Raw genomic sequence first — 16076 nt, forward strand, 5'->3', positions numbered from 1 at the left:
GTGTGTCACTGAGTGGGGAGAACATGTTGGAAACTCCAAAATGAATGGGAAAGTGGTGTAGATTTTTCTACAAGTATTCTGCTGAGACATCATCCAAATGCCCTGCTGCGGGGGCTCTACAGCCAGAACAAAGTGTGTGTGTGTTGCTCGCTGTACTACCCATATCTGAAACAGTATTTACCGACTTCTCTTCCTCACTGACCTCCACTAGCGTTCAGATGCGTGCCTCTAACTCATTAATCTTCTCCATCAGCCTAACTAATTATTTATATTTATCATATGTAAATCACTCACTGCTGATGGTTGGAGCTAAGTAAATGTGTCATGCAGTGCAAGTAGTGATGATGTGTGCTGATGCCATTACTTACCGCAACTATTTGTTGTTGTGGTGGTGGTTCTTGATCCGCAGGGGTTTGAGATCGATGTGAATCCCTCACGCAGTTGTTTGTTGTTGAGGTTGTGGTCCTGATCACCAGTGATTTGAGATCGATGCAATGATCCATGTAAAATACAGAGGAGAAAATGGATGCACGTAGTAAAATGAGAGAAATTAAAAGTTTAAATGCTGAAAATAGAAGATAAGCAATGCTAAGAAGACTACAAAGACAGACTCGAGCTAAACACCAGCAGCAACCTAACGATAAATAAAGATAACATAAAGGTAATTCTATGATGCTCATGGAATGGCCTGATAAACCAGATGAAATAATGACGGACACTGACGGACACATTAAGAAGTCAAACGGACCAATGAAAAGACTGGTAGTCGAGTGACTGGATATGTCTGGATAGGTCAGAAACATAGTACGTTATGTAAGGTATGGTACATTATCTTTAGTAATCTCCGACTGATGAAGCCGGGATTCGCTAATGCCAACATGAATAATAATCTTAGAAAATCTACATTCAGCCTTAGCCAGCACTTGTAAATTTTTATCTGATGTCAAGCGCTTTCAACAAAATTCTCAGTGGGTACGTCACTGAGCGGAGAGAACATGTTGGAAACTTTAACAGGATTGGGAGAGTTGTGTAGCTTTACTTTGCAGTAGGGGTGGAAAATGCATTGATGCATCGTGGTGCAACAATCTATCAAAGAAAGGTCGTTGCATCGATTAAGAAATGTAAGAGTGGTGATGGTGATGAGGTCTAAAGCACATATCTGGTAATCAGAAGGTCGCTGGTTCGATCCCCACAGCCACCACCATTGTGTCCTTGAGCAAGGCACTTAACTCCAGGTGGCTATGGGGGTATTGTCCCTGTTATAAGGGCTCTGTAAGTCACTTTGGATAAAAGCGTCTGCCAAATGTATAAATGTAAATGTAAGAATCAATTATCATTATACATTAATACCCAGTGTGTCCATTATTCAAAACATTTTGTAAGTTCATTGTTGTTGCATAATTTCCTGATTATTATATATACTGTATAATGTTAATGTTGCTTTTATATCAACCATAAAATGTGTCATATCTCTATAAAACAGTTTAAACATGAATAGAACTTGGCTTAAATGAATGTGACTGGTGGGCAGACATTGGCTGTGTACGAAAACACTCATTCATTAATTAATTCTCTTTATAATGAATGTCACAGAATAGTGGGCAATTTCAGACTGTTCATCTAACCAGTTGATTACAGTCACCTAGTCCCCACATGTCCCCACATGCTTCAAAACATCAACCAAGCTATAACCACTTGCTTAAATGACTGGCGTCCTGTTGCTCTGACCCCCATCATCAGCAAATGCTTCGAGAGGTTAAGATTACATCTGCTCTGTTCTGCCCACCTCTTTGGACCCATTGCAGTTTGCCTACCGCAACAACCGCTCCACTGATGATGCCATTGCATCTACACTACACACTGCTCTCTCCCATCTGGAAAAAAGGAACACATATGTGAGAATGCTGTTTGTTGACTACAGCTCAGCATTCAACACCATAGTGCCCTCCAAGCTTGATGAGAAACTCCGGGCTCTGGGCTTAAACAGCCTGGATTTCCTGTCAGGCAGATGTCAGGTGGTTAGAATGGACAGCAACACCTCATCACTGACCCTCAACACTGGAGCCCCGCAGGGCTGTGTTCTCAGCCCACTCCTGTATTCCCTATACACACATGACTGTGTGGCAACACACAGCTCCAATACCATCATTAAGTTTGCTGACGATACGATGGTGGTAGGTCTGATCACTGACAATGATGAAAGAGCCTACAGAGAGGAGGTGTACACTCTGACATGCTGGCGTCAGGAGCACAACCTCTCCCTCAATGTCAGTAAAACCAAGGAGCTTGTAGTGGACTTCAGGAAGAAAGACGGAGAACACAGCCCCATCACCATCAATGGAGCACCGGTGGAGAGAGTCAGCAGTTTCAAGTTCCTCGGTGTCCACATTACTGAGGAACTCACATGGTCCATCCACACTGAGGCCGTTGTGAAGAAGGCTCACCAGCGCCTCTTCTTCCTGAGACGGCTGAGGAAGTTTGGAATGAACCACCACATCCTCACACGGTTCTACACCAGCACTGTAGAGAGCATCCTGACTGGCTGCATCACCGCCTGGTACGGCAATAGCACCGCCCACAACTGCAAAGCCCTGCAAAGGGTGGTGCGAACTGCCAGAAACATCATCGGAGGTAAGCTTCCCTCCCTCCAGGACATATACACCAGTCGGTGTGTGAAAAAAGCTCGGAGGATCATCAGAGACTCCAGCCACCCGAGTCATGGGCTGTTCTCACTGCTACCATCAGGCAGGCGGTATCGCAGCATCAGGACCCACACCAGCCGACTACATGACAGCTTCTTCCCCCAAGCAATCAGACTGTTGAACACTTGATCTATCAGGATCAATAATTAGCACTGCAGTTTATTCATCTATAATCTCACACTGGACTGTCAAGATATTCTCCTCAATACAACTACTTATATATATATATTTCATATACTCTTACTTATTGTATATTGTGTATGCTATATTGTGTGTATTGTTTACTGTACATTGTATATAATTATTGTGTTGTGTAAGTATGTGTACATTTGATATGTAAATTGTGTTGTGTAAGTATGTTGTTTACTGTAATTGGTATATGTCACGTCACTGTCATGACTGCTATGTTGCTCGAACTGCTCACAAGAATTTCACCTACTGTTGCACTTGTGTACATGGTAGTGTGACAATAAAGTGATTTGATTGACCTGTGATTAGTCAATTTCACACAGCAGCCATGAAAATAGAAGTAAGTAATATTAAGTTTAATTGTGTTTTACACTGCTCAAAATATCATTATAACTGCTTCATTCTGTTTTGAATGGTTTCTAAAAGTTTTAACTGTGCACACTAGTTTGAGCATCAGAGCAATTGTCCGTATTCAAAATTTAAGTGATGTCAAACTCGATATATTTAGCAATATTAATCATTTTAATCTATCTCAACAGGAGTCAGGGAAGTTTAGGAAGAGCAGGCTCAGCCTCAGACCATTTACTTTAACATTTGGTTCTGCAATACATAAAATGAGGGAAGCTAGGCAGACAAATAACATCTATTAATTACATATAATGATATAATGACAAATATTTGTGATGCCAGCTTAAGTGGGCCACATTTTGGAAAATCACCTACACAATTAAAATGTCTGCACATTTTCCAGACTGCTTTCTGTTTGTTAATTTGGATTTCTACCATTTAATCTTGAAAATGTGAAAAAAATAACATCTGATTAAGTGATTGCATCACACAGTTACTTTAATCTGGTGTTTAATAATTATTATTATTATTTTTTAAATTGTATATATCTTAATTCTAGATTCACAAATGTTATTTTGAGGATCTTTGAGAAGGTTTCCTGAATAATATTAAGTAAGCTTACTTCATTAATATGCGACAGACTGTGGAGGTGAGGGTGTGGTCGAGCGGCCGTCTGGAGAGAGAAAGCGGTATGGAGTTACACCTGAGATGAGTTGCTTCTAATTACTGTTTCTATGTTCACAGTAAGAGATGGGTGAGATAAAAGCAACCTAGTCTACAGAGAGAGTGAAAAAGAGTGATCACAGAGTGTGCCTGATTGTTGCTGAAAAGCATGTTTCAATGTATGCTGAAAAGCCTTCTTATTTATTTTTTTATACTTGCTGGAAAGCGTTTCTGTTTTATTTGAATAAAATCTGACTCACGTGGTTCGTGGAAACCAGCTCGCGCATCCTCCTTCATCTGCCTGGCAACGAACCTTTGTTACACAGACCTTCTACAGATTCAAATGTAAGAGATTTTCAACATGTTCCTTTCAGCAAGGACAGCGAGGATGGGATTCAAAATTACATGTGTACAGGACAATGGATTAGCAGTCCATCGCCTTAACCACTCTGATTTGGAGCATGTTCGAATCCTCCACAAAGGTCTTCCCAAAAACATCTTCATTGTGTGGCAGGGTAGGTTGAACTCTTCCTGGAGTAGCAGCTAGTTTACATTGTCATGACAATTAAATAATTCGTAGCCTTTCAGCATGCATTTGTGGGGTATATTAGGGCGGCAATGTACCACCTAGACAAAAATGACTGCCCCTTTCTGGTATCGGAAGCTTCGACTCTAAAGGTATGTGTTGTTGTTGTTGGATGTTAGGCTAACTGCTTGCCTTTGGTATCTAGGGCTAATGTTATTTTCTCTTTGTGTAACAGTGGTTGGATCGAGGCTCATATCAAGGTTCTATGTCTGACTGCTGCCTTCCTCCAGTCTGTTTGATCCATTGGTGCCCATGTATCCATGTCTGTGTTACTGGCTTTAGCTCCAACATTTCCGGTACATGAAATTATTAGTCATACACAATGCCGATTTTTTTAGCTTTTTGTCATTGTCCTTTTATAGGTGAAAGACAATGCTCACCATGATGCGAACAGTGCAAGGGTGAACTTCCGATGCTTTGTTTTGTTTCTTTTAGTTTTGTTTTGGTTCTTTGCATGTTTCCATTTAAAACCCTGTCGCTGGATTTGAAAGTCATGTTTGGAACTCACAGAGAGAAATGTGATGATTGTCTCGGACTTTATATAGGGGGATAGCTGCACTCGGCTAGCCTACCTGATTCTGGTAATCCTCAGCCCTCTGTGTTCAGCAAGTAATTGCTGTTTCATTCTTTTTTTGTGTGTGTGTGTGTGTGTGTGTGTGTGTGTGTGTGTGTGTGTGTGTGTGTGTGTTTATGTGTGTGAAGCCTATTGTGAACCACGCAGCTGATTATGTTGTGCTCATTATAATTTGAATACACTTTTAATGGATGGAATTTGTGTCCAGTGCTCATCTGACTCATCTATTGTTAAAATAAATAATTATTTTGGTACATTGTATCCATGTTTCTTGCCCTTTGTTTTGGAACTTCAAACCTGTGTGCCCTTTCTTTTAAATGTGTTAATATTTTTCCCTGTGTATAACAACAGGGTGGCATAGTTTTTCTATCGGTATTCCCTAAAATATTAGCTTTAGCGTCATTCCTTTCAACCCGCTTGTCCTTTTATACTCTCCTCTTCTCACTGCACCTGGACACCACACTGCCATTGAAATGGTGAGTGATAAAACGAAATATATTATTGCCAGAGAAGTGTTGGATTGATGCAAGGTTATTGACCTATTGTGTTGTTTCAGCTCTTCAGAAAGCAGATCTTCTTGACTGGAAAGTGCAGTTGGTTGGATTTGGCTGAGATGGAGCACCTGTTATGGTGGGAAGGCATTGCAAAATTGCTGATGCAGAATGTTCCGCATCTTATTAATATCCACAGTTTAGGACATGGATTAGAACTGGCTGCTCTTGACAAAATCAAAGCCAATGAAGAGTGTTAATAATAATACTTAATCTCATTATGTTTCTTTTTTTATGTCTGTTGACACAGAATTACTTATCATTGTGCAACATCTTTCCACATCTTTCACCAGTGAATTATTTGTTGGGATTTGTTCCTTTAGTGCATCTGTAAAGAGAAAATACTGTATAGTAAACTAGAAATGATTAATAAAAGCATGATGGTCTATCTGCATGCAAACTGAATGAAATAAAACATATTCAAAGGTAGGCCCGTTTTTCATATACTCCCACCACCTGTATGGTATTTGATAGACTATTCACAATGCATAGTCCAATGATAGAATAAAAGTGTCTCTATCCAGCATAATTAACACTGAAATGTGTGTAACATAAAATAGAACTAGCAGACTGTTACGATCCCTGGTTGTCTGCCCCGTGTTTTCCGTGTCGCCGTCACCCTGATTCCCGTCCTTCATCACTATGTCATAGTTCGCACCTGATTGTCGTTTGTTATCATCATGTGTCTGCATATTTAAACCCCGCTGTTCCTCCATTCCCTTGTTGTTCATTGTTTTGAGGTCCTTACTGTTTCGATGTTCTGACTGTTTTGCCCATGTCCTGATGTTTGCTCTCATGCCTGTCTTGCCGGGTTCATCCTGCCATGTTTTCCCAGTTTGTGTGCCCTTGAATGTTTTCGTGTTTTAGTTTCTGTTTACCCATCGTGGTAGTTTCCTTTGTTCCTGTCTGTTTATTTTCACCTTTGTTCAATAAACCCGCTTGTAGATCTTCACTCCCCGTCTGCCTCCGCCGTCTTGTCATTACACAGACACACTTATAACTAGTAACAAGAAGATACACCTGATCATCATGGTCCAGAAACAATAACAGTAAATCAACAATAAAAAACTAGGCTTGTTTTAGGAGCAAAAACACATTCATCAACAACTGGAGAATATGGGGCACCACAATGGCATTCCAAAGAACAGGGAGCCCATCAAAAATGTATAAAAAACAAGAAGAAAAATGATCAGAGAGGCTGCCAAGAGACCTACAGCAACATAAGAGGAGCTGCAAGAATATCTGGCAAGGACTGGCCACTCATGTGACAGCTGCACTTGACAACAATATCCTGTATTTCTATTAAGTCTGGGCTATGGGGTAGGGTGGTAAGAAGGAAGTGTCATGGAATCCAGTTCCGCAATCCACCCCACTTCTTCCAGTTCCCACACTCGCTCTCAATCCCCTGAATATTAGTTTCACCTGCGCTGTTTTGGACTCTATTTATACCCTGCCAGTTCACCTTTATTTTGTTGGTTATTGCATGTTGTTACCCTGCTTTGCTAAGTCCTCTAGAATCTCTTCTAGTTATATCTAGCCTTTTGCTTCGTGTTTATTCCCCGCTTGCCCTGCTCCCTCTGTTTGTTTATTGGATCTCCCGGCTCTGACTTTGGACTCTGTTTTTCACCTCGCTTTCTGGATTTGCCCTCTGTGTTTGTTGAATATCCTTTATTAAACTTTTCCTGCATTTGAATCCATCTCGTCCTGTTCCTGTCACTGGAAGCCATTGCTCATGAGAAAAAAAAATACAAGTCCACCTACATTTTTCCAAAACATATCCAATCACCCAAAACCATGTGGGAAAATGTTTTATGGTCAGATGAAAACAAGGTATCACTTTTTGGCCATAATTTTAAAAGGTGTGTTTGGAGGAAAAAATTTATAAATAAATCATTTAAAAAACTCAAACAACACCATACCCAATGGTGAAGATAGAAGGAATCATGAATAGTGCAAAATACCAGTCCATTTTGGCACAAAACCTGCAGGCCTCCATTAGAAAGCTGAAGAGGAATTTCATCTTTCAGCACGATAATGACCACAAACACAAATGTTAGTTAAAAAAGGAATCTCACCTCTGGATAAGCAGTTCGCTACTTGGTGTATTTGAACTCTTGTAAAATGGAATACATCCAAATTCAACTGTAATGTCAATAATATGTATCACGATTTGTTAGCTGGGGTAATATTTTGTCAAGCACACCTGACACTGTATTAAGAATGCCAAAATTGAAAGAAGAACCTCCAGCTATTATTTTTATTTTATATTCTGATTTCTGTGTCAGTCTTGAGAAGCGTTCGAGCATCTTTTGGGAGGTTTGGGTGAGTAATGTGCAAAACTGACAAAAGAGCTGTCAGTGAAACCAATGTGATTTTAAACTGAACTGCCCAATCAGTCAAAGCGTTTGATCTGATAAAAGCTTCATCAGAACTTTCCTCAACAGTGCAATCATGACTATTCTCAGAGATCTCAGACATTAATGCATTATAGTCAGCATAAAGATGATTAAAGTCTTTAATATCAGTGGCCTTATTGTAATTAGTACAAAAAGTCTGGCTATGAGAAATGTCTACATAAGTTCTAGACTAGAGTCATCGTTCTAAAGTGACTTCAAATAGCAACAATTGCTCTTGCATTTTTCCGGATGTTAGAATTCACGGTGTAATACTCATAATTTCATTTCTCACTTTCAGGTGTTTCTGAACTTGTTTCTTTGTGGATCTTGCTGCTTGAGGGGGAAAACGGGAAAACGTGTGACTTGGAAAAGTTAGTTCACCCAAAAGTGAAAATTCTTTGATCATTTACTCCTCCTCTTGCCATCCCAGATGTGTATGACTTTCTTTCTTCTGCAGAACACAAACAAAGATTTTCTTTTGGTCCTCACAATGCAAGTGAATAGTGACCAGAACTTTGTAGTTCCAAAAATTACATGAAGGAAACATAAAAGTAATCCATAAGACTCCAGTGGTTTAATCCATGTCTTCAGAAGTGATATTGATAAGTGTGGGTGAGAAACAGAACAATTGTTCAGTCCTTTTTTTACTATAAATGTCCACTCAATTCCACATTCTTCTTCATTTGTTTTTGGCTATATGCGTTCTTCGTGCATATTGCCACCTTCTGTAAAGGGCGATTATTTATGGTGAAAAAACATATACATATTGATCTGTTTCTCGCCCGCACCCAGCATCATATAAAGGCTATGAACACAGTTTGACACTCCAGGCATACACAGAAGTGTAGATGTGGTCTTTTCCTAGTCAGACAGGATGCTCTGATTCACTGTTTTAACGTAGTAATTTCCACCATTGGGACAAACAGATGCTATATGTCATATTCCCTGTTGTCTTTTGTTTTTGTACTTTTATGTTGAAATTCTTGTTTAGTTCCTGTTTGTTTTGTAGTCCTTTGTACGAGGTGTTCCTCGTTCCCTTGTTTGTTCCCTTGTATTTTTAAGCGCTTGTTTTCCCCAGATAGTTTGTCAGTTCTTGCATGTTTTGTTATGCCCTGTGCTAGGTTCCCTGTGTTTTTCTTTATTCTGAGTTTTCTTGTTTATTTTAATGAAGCTGCACTTAGATCCTCATTCTTTGCCTGCCTCGTCACAGAAGAACTGACCAAAGATGGATCTAGCAGCGGTCTTCCTCCAGTTGAGTCGAGTGAACCTCTCTATAATTGAATACTCACGTCTGTTCAGCACCATTGCCAGATGTACTGGATTTGCTGATAGTCACATGAAGTCCATTTACCAGATCGGCCTCCTTGCCCATGAATGGAAGGAATTGCCGGAGACCGGTGATTACACGTGGGAGGAGTACGTGGATTTAATTTTAGAGATGTTTGCTTCTGAGAGTACTCATAAAGAGCCCACGCCCACGCCTGCCACAGGCAACGAGCCAACGGCCACGCCTGCCATGGCCAAAGAGCCCACGCCTGCCACGGCTAATGAGGCTCCGCCCCGAGAGTCTTCCATGGCTCCGCCTTCCACGGCCCTGTCTCCTGAGCCTTCCACGGCTCCGCCCCCTGAACCTTCCACGGCCCGTCTCCTGAGCCTTCCGTGGCTCTGCCCCCAGAGTCCTCCACGGCTCCGCCTTCCACAGCTCAGCCTTCCACGGCTCCGCCCCGGAGTCCTCCTGGGCTCCGTCCTCTACGGCTCCGCCCACTCCCCAGAGACCATGCCTCCTGACCCAGTCCCTGTCCTGTGGCCACCTCCCAGGCCTCCTGACCCAGACCCTGTCCTGTGGCCACCTCCCAGGCCTCCTGACCCAGACCCTGTCCTACGGCCACCTCCCATTCCTCCTGACCCAGACCCTGTTCTACAACCGCCTCCCGACCTGGTCCCCACCTTGAGGTCATCCCCTTGGTCTCCTGGCTGCCTGTCTGGTCTGCTCTGGTTCCCTTGGTCTCCTGGCTGCCCATCTGATCTGGTCTGGTCCCCTTGGTTTCCTGGCCATCCGCCTGATCTCCTTGGTCTCCTGGCTGTCCCCAGGATCTGCTCTGGTCTCCTTGGTCTCCTAGCCGCCCGCCTGATCTGCTCTGGTCTCCTGGCCACCCGCCTGATCTGCTATGGTCTCCCTGACCTTGCCTTGTTCCTCTGCTCCCCTTGTGCCCCCCTTGGACTGCCTGTTTGCCCCTTGAGCCTCATGTTTTCCCCTTCTCTCCATGGACGATTTGTTTTTGTTTTTTTGTGCTTTTTGGAGCATCTGGAATCTACTCTTTAAAGCGGGGGCTCTGTCATATTCCCTGTTGTCTTTTGTTTCTGTACTTTTATGTTGAAATTCTTGTTTAGTTCCTGTTAGTTTTGTAGTTCTATTCCTTGATTGGTTCTCCCTGATTGTTTCCCCAGGTGTTCCTCGTTCCCTTGTATATTTAAGCCCTTGTTTTCCCCAGATAGTTTGTCAGTTCTTGCATGTTTTGTTATGCTTGGTGCTAGGTTCCCTGTGTTTTTCTTTATTCTGAGTTTTCTTGTTTATTTTAATAAAGCTGAACTTAGATCCTCATTCTTTGCCTACCTCGTCACACTATACAATTCTACTGTTCAGATGCCAGTACGGTAAAACTCATAATGACAGTTGTGTGCCTTGTGCTTGTGACAGTTGTGTGCCTTGTGCTTGTGTCTTCATTACATAAAAAGAAAGAATATTTCAAGAAAATGCTAAATGTCATGAATATAATAAAATAGATGTAAAAATACAGGTGTCTGTCTATCAGTAAACATCTTTATCTGTTTATTATGTAATAAGCAGTTGTGCGTCCGTTTTTCATAAGCTTGTTTTAGTGATAAAACCGTAAGCTCATCCTCACCCTTGGACTCAACCGCGTTTCTCAGAACATCTTCAAAAATGATGAACTCAGTTAGTGTATTTAGTGAGGATTTATTTTAATATATATATACAGGTCCTTCTCAAAAAATTAGCATATTGTGATAAAGGTCATTATTTTCCATAATGTAATGATAAAAATTAAACTTTCATATATTTTAGATTCATTGCACATCAACTGAAATATTTCAGGTCTTTTATTGTTTTAATACTGATGATTTTGGCATACAGCTCATGAAAACCCAAAATTCCTATCTAAAAAAATTAGCATATTTCATCCGACCAATAAAAGAAGTGTTTTTAATACAAAAAAAAGTCAACCTTCAAATAATTATGTTCAGTTATGCACTCAATACTTGGTCGGGAATCCTTTTGCAGAAATGACTGCTTCAATGCGGCGTGGCATGGAGGCAATCAGCCTGTGGCACTGCTGAGGTGTTATGGAGGCCCAGGATGCTTCAATAGCGGCCTTAAGCTCATCCAGAGTGTTGGGTCTTATGTCTCTCGACTTTCTCTTCACAATATCCCACAGATTCTCTATGGGGTTCAGGTCAGGAGAGTTGGCAGGCCAATTGAGCACAGTAATACCATGGTCAGTAAACCATTTACCAGTGGTTTTGGCACTGTGAGCAGGTGCCAGGTCGTGCTGAAAAATGAAATCTTCATCTCCATAAAGCTTTTCAGCAGATGGAAGCATGAAGTGCTCCAAAATCTCCTGATAGCTAGCTGCATTGACCCTGCCCTTGATAAAACACAGTGGACCAACACCAGCAACTGACATGGCACCCCAGACCATCACTGACTGTGGGTACTTGACACTGGACTTCAGGCATTTTGGCATTTCCTTCTCCCCAGTCTTCCTCCAGACTCTGGCACCTTGATTTCGAATGACATGCAAAATTTGCTTTCATCCGAAAAAGTACTTTGGACCACTGAGCAACAGTCCAGTGCTGCTTCTCTGTAGCCCAGGTCAGGCGCTTCTGCCGCTGTTTCTGGTTCAAAAGTGGCTTGACCTGGGGAATGCGGGATGTTTCTACTCCAGACTCAGTCCACTGCTTCCGCGAGGTCCCCAAGGTCTGGAATCGGTCCTTCTCCACAATCTTCCTCAGGGTCCGGTCACCTCTTCTCGTTGTGCAGCGTTTTTGCCACACTTTTGCCTTCCCACAGACTTCCCACTGAGGTGCCTTGATACAGCACTCTGGGAACAGCCTATTTATTCAGAAATTTATTTCTGTGTCTTACCCTCTTGCTTTAGGGTGTCAATGATGGCCTTCTTGACAGCAGTCAGGTCGGCAGTCTTACCCATGATTGCGGTTTTGAGTAATGAAACAGGCTGGGAGTTTTTAAAAGCCTCAGGAATCTTTTGCAGGCGTTTAGAGTTAATTAGTTGATTCAGATGATTAGGTTAATAGCTCGTTTAGAGACCCTTTTCATGATATGCAAATTTTTTGAGATAGGAATTTTGGGTTTTCATGAGCTGTATGCCAAAATCATCAGTATTAAAACAATAAAAGACCTGAAATATTTCAGTTGGTGTGCAATGAATCTAAAATATATGAAAGTTTAATTTTTATCATTACATTATGGAAAATAATGACATTTATCACAATATGCTAATTTTTTGAGAAGGACCTGTATTATATACTGTTTATATAATGTATATATTCTTTCAGTATTGTATTTTTCAGATCACTTTTGAAATTTTGCTTTTATCTGTTTACGTGAGAGTGTATGCTGAGGTTTATCACACTGTCATAAAATTGTGCTGCAGGTTAAATAAACAATACCTTTATTAATGACGAAGAGTTCATCATCAGGTTGTGTTAGGTTTAGGGGTTGTGTTGAGTTTAAGGGTTGTGTTGAGTTTAAGGGTTGTGTTGAGTTTAAGGGTTGTGTTGAGTTTAGGGGTTGTGTTAGGGTTAGGGTTTGTGTTGGGTTTAGGGGTTGTGTTGGGTTTAGGGGTTGTGTTAGGTTTAGGGGTTGTGTTGAGTTTAGGGGTTGTGTTGGGTTTAGGGGTTGTGTTGGGTTTAAGGGTTGTGTTAGGTTTAGGGGTTGTGTTAGGGTTAGGGGTTGGGTTTAGGGGTTGTGTTGGGTTTAAGGGTTGTGTTGGGTTTAAGGGTTGTGTTGGGTTAAGGGGTTGTGTTGGGTTCAGGGGTTGCGTTAGGTTTAGGGGTTGCGTTGGGTTTAAGGGTTGTGTTGGGTTTAGGGGTTGTGTTAGGGTTATGGGTTGTGTTGGGTTTAGGGGTTGTGTTGGGTTTAGTGGTTGTGTTGGGTTTAGGGATTGTGTTGGGTTTAGGGGTTGTGTTACATTTAGGGGTTGTGTTAGGGTTAGAGGTTGTGTTGGGTTTAGGGGTTGTGTTGGGTTTAGGGATTGTGTTTGGGTTTGGGGTTGTGTTGGGTTTAGGGGTTGTGTTTGGTTTAGGGGTTGTGTTGGATTTAGTAGTTGTGTTGGGTTTAGGGGTGTTGTTGTGTTTAGGGGTTGTGTTAGGTTTAGGGGATGTGTTGGGTTTAGGGGTTGTGTGGGGTTTGTGTTGGGTTTAGAGGTTGTGTTAGGGTTAGGGGTTATGTTAGGGTTAGGGGTTATGTGAGGTTTAGGGGTTGCGTTAGGGTTAGTGGTTATGTTAAGGCTAGGGGTTGTGTTGGTTTTAGGGGTTGTGTTAGGGTAAGGGGTTGCGTTAGGTTTAGGGGTTATGTTAGGGGTTGTGTTAGGTTTAGTGGTTATGTTGGTTTTAGGTGTTGTGTTAGGGTAAGGGGTTATGTTAGGTTTAGGGGTTGTGTTAGGGTAAGGGGTTGCCTTAGGGTTAGGGGTTATGTTAGGGTTAGGGGTTGTGTTAGCTTTAGGGGTTATGCTGGTTTTAGGGGTTATGTTAGGGTTAGGGGTTGTGTTAGGTTTAGGGGTTGTGTTAGGGTAAGGGGTTGCATTAGGGTTAGGGGTTGTGTTAGGTTTAGTGGTTGTGTTGGTTTTTGGGGTTGTGTTAGGGTAAGGAGTTGCGTTAGGGTTAGGGGTTGTGTTGGGTTTAGGGGTTGTGTTAGGGGTTGTGTTAGGTTTAGGGGTTGTGTTGGGTTTAAGGGTTGTGTTGGCTTTAGGGGTTGTGTTAGGTTTAGGGGTTGTGTTGGGTTTAAGGGTTGTGTTGGGTTTAGGGGTTGTGTTGGGTTTAAGGGTTGTGTTGGGTTTAGGGGTTGTGTTAGGTTTAGGGGATGTGTTGGGTTTAAGGGTTGTGTTGGGTTTTGGGGTTGTGTTAGGGTTAGGGGTTGTGTTGGGTTTAGGGGTTGTGTTAGGGTTAGGGGTTGTGTTAGGGTTAGGGGTTGTGTTGGGTTTAGGGGTTGTGTTAGGGGTTGTGTTAGGTTTAGGGGTTGTGTTAGGGTTAGGGGTTGTGTTAGGGTTAGGGGTTGTGTTGGGTTTAGGGGTTGTGTTAGGGGTTGTGTTAGGTTTAGGGGTTGTGTGGGTTTAGGGGTTGTGTTGGGTTTAGGGGTTGTGTTAGGTTTAGGGGTTGTGTTGAGTTTAGGGGTTGTGTTGGGTTTAGGGGTTGTGTTGGGTTTAAGGGTTGTGTTAGGTTTAGGGGTTGTGTTAGGGTTAGGGGTTGGGTTTAGGGGTTGTGTTGGGTTTAAGGGTTGTGTTGGGTTAAGGGGTTGTGTTGGGTTCAGGGGTTGCGTTAGGTTTAGGGGTTGTGTTGGGTTTAAGGGTTGTGTTGGGTTTATGGGTTGTGTTAGGGTTATGGGTTGTGTTGGGTTTAGGGGTTGTGTTGGGTTTAGGGGTTGTGTTGGGTTTAGGGTTTGTGTTACGTTTAGGGGTTGTGTTAGGGTTAGAGGTTGTGTTGGGTTTAGGGGTTGTGTTGGGTTTAGGGATTGTATTTGGGTTAGGGGTTGTGTTGGGTTTAGGGGTTGTGTTTGGTTTAGGGGTTGTGTTGGATTTAGTAGTCGTGTTGGGTTTAGGGGTTGTGTTAGGGTTTAGGGGTTGTGTTAGGTTTAGGGGATGTGTTGGGTTTAGGGGTTGTGTGGGGTTTGTGTTGGGTTTAGAGGTTGTGTTAGGGTTAGGGGTTATGTTAGGGTTAGGGGTTATGTGAGGTTTAGGGGTTGCTTTAGGGTTAGGGGTTATGTTAGGGGTTGTGTTAGGTTTAGTGGTTATGTTGGTTTTAGGTGTTGTGTTAGGGTAAGGGGTTATGTTAGGTTTAGGGTTTGTGTTAGGGTAAGGGGTTGCCTTAGGGTTAGGGGTTATGTTAGGGTTAGGGGTTGTGTTAGGTTTAGGGGTTGTGTTAGGGTAAGGGGTTGCGTTAGGGTTAGGGGTTGTGTTAGGTTTAGTGGTTCTGTTGGTTTTTGGGGTTGTGTTAGGGTAAGGAGTTGTGTTAGGGTTAGGGGTTGTGTTGGGTTTAGGGGTTGTGTTAGGGGTTGTGTTAGGTTTAGGGGTTGTGTTGGGTTTAAGGGTTGTGTTGGCTTTAGGGGTTGTGTTAGGTTTAGGGGTTGAGTTGGGTTTAAGGGTTGTGTTGGGTTTAGGGGTTGTGTTGGGTTTAAGGGTTGTGTTGGGTTTAGGGGTTGTGTTAGGTTTAGGGGTTGTGTTGGGTTTAGGGGTTGTGTTAGGGTTAGGGGTTGTGTTGGGTTTAGGGGTTGTGTTAGGGTTAGGGGTTGTGTTATGTTTAGGGTTTGTGTTGGGTTTAGGGGTTGTGTTGGGTATAAGGGTTGTGTTAGGGTTTGGTTGTGTTAGGGTTTAGGGGTTGTGTTATGTTTAGGGTTTGTGTTGGGTTTAGGGGTTGTGTTATGTTTAGGGTTTGTGTTGGGTTTAGGGGTTGTGTTATGTTTAGGGTTTGTGTTGGGTTTAGGGGTTGTGTTGGGTTTAGGGGTTGTGTTGGGTTTAGGGGTTGTGTTATGTTTAGGGTTTGTGTTGGGTTTAGGGGTTGTGTTATGTTTAGGGTTTGTGTTGGGTTTAGGGGTTGTGTTATGTTTAGGGTTTGTGTTGGGTTTAGGGGTTGTGTTATGTTTAGGGTTTGTGTTGGGTTTAGGGGTTGTGTTATGTTTAGGGTTTGTGTTGGGTTTAGGGGTTGTGTTATGTTTAGGGTTTGTGTTGGGTTTAGGGGTTGTGTTGGGTTTAGGGGTTGTGTTGGGTTTAGGGGTTGTGTTAGGGTTAGGGGTTATGTTAGGGTTAGGGGTTG

This window comes from Xyrauchen texanus, chromosome 24 (assembly GCF_025860055.1).
Source record: "Xyrauchen texanus isolate HMW12.3.18 chromosome 24, RBS_HiC_50CHRs, whole genome shotgun sequence".
Lineage (NCBI taxonomy): Eukaryota > Metazoa > Chordata > Actinopteri > Cypriniformes > Catostomidae > Xyrauchen > Xyrauchen texanus.